Below are 6518 nucleotides of genomic sequence, written 5' to 3' on the forward strand. Positions count from 1 at the left end.
CTTCCTTCCTTCCTTCCTTCCTTCCTTTCTTTCTTTCTTTCTTTCTTTCTTTCTTTCTTTCTTCCTGCTTTGATTTTTTTCTCTTTTTCAATAAAGGTCCAGATAGTTTTCTGAGGCCTTAACTGAATGACAGAGGGGAACGGGGACATGTTTCTTCTCCATTTCTTTCATCCCACAGTTTCCTCCTAGTCTCTATATAAAATACTTTCTACCTCCTTCTATCCAAAGAAGGCACCAATGTAATGTTCGTATGCATATATTATCAATGTGGCTTCCTATAGTATTGGTGCCCTCTTGATGTCTAAGGAGCTTAGCAGCTAGCTCAGGAACTAAGCAACATAAACATAGTTTATCTCATCTACATAGGTGAGAATTTCAAAAAGGTCTCTGTAGCAAAAGTAATTAAAGTTGTTTCTATGGAACACGTCTTCCCTGCAGTTCACAGTGTAAAGCTATTTTCTTTGCCTGTGCAGACTGTTGGAAGAATCCAGCTCCTGCGGTTGGGTTAGTGAGGTTCCCACGGATGTGCTGGCTGATGGCCAGTGTCCATTTCCAGATTCTGTAGTGGTCTACATTCTTGGGCTCATGTGTTCCTCTCTCTGCAAGGTCAACGAGTCTCTTTGATTCTTCAAATCTCACCTCCTTGTCTTCTTGGATGACAACACTCTGAAGGTCCTTTGTTTCCTCCTTTACTTTGAATGCCTCTTATAATTAGATTGTGCCCTCCCTCAAAGATAGACTTTCACCTCCAGGCCATTCAGGAGTTAAGGATGTTCTTACCCAGCAGGCCATGCACAAAGCCCTGTGTCAAACTCCAACACTGCATACATCCAGGAGTATATCCCAGCACTTGGGAGGTAGAGGCAAGAGGACAAGAATTTCAACATCACCTGAAACTACATAGTAGACCATGATGGCCTTAAACTCAAAGACCTACCTTTGCCTTTGGAATGCTGAGATTAAAGGTGTACATCATCATGCCCAGCTACATTTGATTACATATAGTAAGATATTTATGAGGTTGAGATAGTAGAATCTTTGTATCTCTTTTAGGGGTGCTATCATTTATCCTACCACATCTATCAATAGCAATATAAATAAATACCATTCTAGAACCCTATAAATCAGAAATTCTCAACCTGTGGGCCATGACTCCTTTGAGGATGCATATCAATTACTCTGTAAATATCTGTATATATTTACATTACAACTCATAACAGTAGCAAAATTATAGTTTTGAAGTAGCAACAAAATAATTTTATGATTGGGGGTCACAATATCATGAGGAACTGACAGCTTGAGGAACTGTGTGAGAAAGATTGAGAATCACTGATAAAAATAAGTGCCCCACAAGAAGGTCACTGGCTAGTTCTGCAAACCTACCCAGAATTCTGGTTTAAAGTCAGGTGGTATGATTATAATTTTAAAATGATATATTATAACTTTTGGGAGAGGCCTTGTTATAAGACATTAGATGGCTGCACAGCTCTTAGGGAGTAATGGAATTTAGCAGATAAAATCACAATATCCAGAAAAGGAAGAATCACTGAAAATTCTGACAGGTTTCTAGTAACAGGACTGCAGCCCAGGCAGACACTGCTTATAATAGGAACCTTTCCGGCTTATTCCATTCTGCTGAGTTTCAAGCAGGAAGACACCAAGATCAACTCAGAATATAAATCATGTCAAAAGTAAGACTTAAACACCAAAATAGATTCCGGAAAGTTTAAAGTGACTTTGCTAAGCCCAGCACTCATTGACAAAAATTAGGGCCATATTGCATGACTGCTCTGTGATAACGGTATTCTGCTAAGCATGTATGTGCTAGATGGACAGCTACAGTTTCAGGCTATGAGCTGAAAAGAAAGAACATTATAAAATGCAGTCTTAGTCAAGGTGAAACAGATGGCCACTTTTACATTTATACTCACTTGGGGATGTTCTTGTGGAACTCCACGTGTGTTTTGTGGGTGCTTCAAAAATAACTGTATACAACCAAATTACAACTATGCATTTATAACAAATGTCCCTAATATCTAATGGCATGCTATTTCAGAAACTGACATTTTCCTTCAAGGTGTTAAATGATTTGATGTTTGAGATGTACTGCACGATTTTAGAGAGCACATGCATCACTGCCATGTATTTTCTTCAAAATGAAACTCAAATACAATACAATATACAGCCAGGTAAAAGAATTAGCGCTGTGAAAATTACATATAAAACACTTAGCATATAACACACACATGTGCATGCTCAATACATTTATTTTATTGTTGTTGTTGCTATTGTTGTTGTTGTACAAGAAATAAAGTAACTATGTAAACCACTAGTTAAAACTGTTCCATATGAAGAACATATTGCTCACAATAGCGTGTTGTTTTGTTTAGTTTTAGTTTTTTTTTGAGACAGTGCTACATTATGTAGCTCTAACTGACCTTGAATTCTCTTTACTAGACCAGACTAGCTTTGAACTCCCAAAGAACCACCTCCAGATTTGCCTCCAGAATGCTTAGATTAAAGTCTCACACCACCATGCCTATACGTGTTTTACCTGCATGTGTATCTGTATATGTCCTGTTGACTGATGCCAGCAGCGGGCAGAAGACACTGGGTCTCCTAGAATTGGCGTTAAATGCAGATCATTGAATCTGCCTTGTAGGTAATAGGAATAGAACCTGGGTCCTCTCCAATAGTAGCCAGCCCTCTTAACAGCTTAACAGCCCCAAGTATAGTATTTTTTTTTTATGGACAGGGAATAGACATCTTTTCTGATTTAAATGTGTCTGTCTTGATGGCCCAAACATTCTTTTAATCTCAAATTCAGATTTTTTCCACTGAACACCAGACTTGTATATTACCACTTTTAATAGTTCTGTTTCGATATTTCACAGGGTTCTGTAGAATCTTTTTTAATATAATCTCACAGACAAACTGTCAAAACACGTTTGTGATGGATGATAATCTTCCTATCAACCTGATGAGATTTAGAATCTCTGTGTGGACATACACCTATGGTTTTGTCCATGACAAGGTTTCAAGGACTTTAACAAAGCAAGGAAAAGCCATCCTGAAAATTGTTGGCACCATCCTATGCTCTGTCCCACTAGACAGCATGAAAAGGAGAAGAGAAAACAAGCTGAGCACACAGACTTATTACTTTTGCTTCCTAACTACAGACATTATATAATTAGCTGCCTCAAACTCCAGCTACCATGCCTTCCCCAACCTCATGGTACCTTTAAGCTGTGAACCAAAATAAACCCTTTCTTTTTTAGGTTGTAACCTTGTAGCAACAAGAAAAATTACTCATAGTACTCAGCTTTATCCTCAAAATACAGTACTGTCACGTCTGCTACTCCCACTCTGGACCAAACCATCTTAACCAGTGATTGGAAAATTATGGAGTTTCTTAAGGAGAACTGCAAGTCCTCTTGTGGGTTCTGTCCTCTTTCAGATTCTCTCAACCATAATAGATATTTGACCGTTAATATAAGTCAGAGGATTATAATAATGTGTGCAAAGTTCTGGCTCCCTAATTCTTGGAAAAAAACTCAATTTACAATGACAAGAATCCCTGCTTCTTCCCCATCCATCTCTGACACTCTCCCTCTCCTCATGTCATCTTTAAGTGTGCAGGGACAGTTATGAGCTGTACTCTTTGTGCTGTTTTACTTCTTGCCTTAGGACCAGTTTAAGTGGAAGAAGGAAGACCCACCCTGAGTGTGGGCTGCAATATCATATGGGTTGTGATGTGATAGCTAAAAATTAGGGGGACAAACACATCAGCTTGGCACTAGCACTAATCTCTCTCTGCTTCCTGTTGGCACACTCAGAGGGAGCAGCTAGCTTACATCTCTTCTGTGATGCCATCCCACTGTGATCGGTTGAGATCCTCTGAAATGAGAGGAAATTTTCCTAATTTAAGTTGTTTTGGGCTAGATATTTGGTTCCAAACTAAGAAGAGTATCCAATATAAGTTCATAAGTGTGTGTTTAATTGTATTCTACATAAATATATATGCCATGATATAGCTCTTTTATTAAAAATATAAAGCATATTTTAAAAAGAAACGAAATAAGTACTAGTTTAAAGTAGTAATTTGTTGATTTAAAATTCATTTTTTTTTACTCAGAAGAATGATATACTACTTTATAGGAGGAGCAATGTAGTAAAATATGCTTTTATATTTAAAAAATCTTTGTTTATTTATATAGACATTTGAAGATCTGTTTTATTTATATCAATACTCAGGATTAATGATTTTGCACGTAAATGATACAAAAATATACACCCTATTATAAGAATTATAGCTACACTGAGTATACTAAAGTATAATCCCCTTCTTTCTATGCCTAATTATTTTAGGTTCCAGTTGAAATCCAACTAATGTGTGCCTTACTGTTAATTTATAATAGTTTAAAAATACATTGATAGTATATCATTTTAACAGACTTAAAAGGATCAAAGCTTACCAAGATTTTCTGTTTCGTACATTTCAAAATAAGCTAATCATCATACATTTTGTTCAAATTGCAAAAAGTACATTTGTAGTTGACAAGCCAGTATCAATTTGAGCTTTATACATCACATGATACTAAGTTTTTAAAAAATGTATGTCTATAGGTGTTTTACCTGTATGTTTGTGAACTAGTTGTATGCCTGGTACCTGTAGAGGCCAGAGTGTGGTATAGGAATCCTTGCAACTAGAGTTAGAGATAGATGGTCATTAGCTGCTCTGTAGGTTCTGGGAGTCAACCATAGGTTTTCTGGAAGAATAGCCAATGCTCTTAAGTCACTAAGCCATTTCTCTTACCCCCAATACTAGAAGCCTTTAAGCTTTTAAATTGGTCACTTTATACTAAATACTGTCTATGCTGTTAACTCCCCATCCATTGCCTAAGTTCTCAAGCTGTTATTGTTTATCCTTGAACCCGGGGTGTGTGCTTGTATAAGTTCCAAGACGGGAGGTGGTCACTGGTATTTTCTTAGTCCCCTTACTATCTGTTCATGTTTACACCATTAATACTATTTATACCATAAATTTGTTTTCTAATAGCTTACGTATTTTGGTGAGGTTTCATGGGCTTAAAAGTCTAGGAGACAAAGTTCATTAATCAGCTTATCTGGAAACAATCAAGTACACTATTTCATATGTTAAAATCAATCAACAAGAAAGACAAACTTCAAACGTACTCCAATTTGTTGTTATTAATGTTTCTATCAGAACAGCTAGAACATGAGACCTACCATGTGAGCAGGCTAATGTTGACCACACATTAGACACTTGCAAAACATTTAAATTGGATGTGGTGATGCTAGCCTTAATACCTGCCCTCTGAGGCAAGAGCTGAGGGTTTCTAGTTTCCAGTTAACTTGGGCTACACCATGAGATGTACATAAAAACTTATCAGAGAAACGTTACCTATCCCCTGTTACTGCTGTTGTTTTATTACCCTAAATGTGTAAGCATAGAGTCATTTTTTGAATCTTAAATTATTATTATTTCTTCCTAACACATCTGAGGCAGAGGGTAGGAGTAGATGAAGGGAATGAGAGGGGAAATGCTTTCCACCAATAAGGCACTGAGTGGGAAAGCCATAAGGAGAGAGAGAGTGGAGGCCACTGTCCCACTCTCTTGGACTAAGCCCAAGGTTTCTCCAGCCCTGGACTCCCCTATCACCTAAAATTCTAAGATGAGGCCCTGACCTCCCTCCTAACATATTACATCATCAGTTTTTAAATAGATATAGGAACAGGTCCTACCACCCTGCCTGTGAGACCCATCATCACTGTTGGGGGTTCCTGGGCAGTTGTGCAAATGGGCATGGAGGTGCATGGAGAGAGGACCTGACCCCTGAATCTGCCCCTTTCCAGGAGGGGAAAGGGCCACCAGGACAAAGGGGGTATATAGTGCAAGGCAGATCCCAGGTAAAATGGGGGTCTAACACCCAGAGAGGAAGGAGTAGGGTGAAGAGTCTTCCCTATCCCAGAAAAATTGATAAAAATGTCAGATTTTGTTTCAGCAAGACCATCAGAAGAAGCCATATACAGAAAGGAGGTGGACTCAGTTCTAGGAGTGCCAGGCAAGATCTGAGAAAAGGCTCCCAGCTTAAGATTGACATGCGGAAGCACACAGGAGAATGTCCCTACTTGTGCCCACACTGCCCAGCCCACTTCCTGCATAAGAACCATATGCACCTGCACAGTGGGGACCATCCTTATAAGTGTTACCTGTGCCACAAGGTTTTCACCAAGAAAGACCACCTGCAGCACCATCTCAAGGGTTAGAACTGCCCAGAGGTGTGCATTTGAAGGCGTCACAAGGATGACTCGCTAATTCACTATCCCTTCATCACCTGCTGGCCTTGACCTATCCAGTGGCCACCTGGACACCTTCTGCCTCTCTCTGGCTTGATTCTGGGAGCAGTTGGCCACCATGGAACCCACAATCACTACGCAAGGGCCTCCGGAGGAGGAGGAGGAGGAGGAGGAGGAGGAGGAGGAGGAGGAGGAGG

At 39.2% G+C, this 6518-nt stretch overlaps 1 protein-coding gene across 1 annotated transcript in view; it reads right to left on the bottom strand.

The window, feature by feature from the left end:
- The window catches only part of Lama2 (laminin subunit alpha 2), a 575131-nt gene that overhangs the window by 267954 nt on the left and 300659 nt on the right, over positions 1-6518 (bottom strand). The window lies entirely within an intron of this gene.

Source organism: Grammomys surdaster, unplaced genomic scaffold (genome assembly GCF_004785775.1).
Source record: "Grammomys surdaster isolate TR1022 unplaced genomic scaffold, NIH_TR_1.0 168, whole genome shotgun sequence".
Taxonomy (NCBI): Eukaryota; Metazoa; Chordata; class Mammalia; order Rodentia; family Muridae; genus Grammomys; species Grammomys surdaster.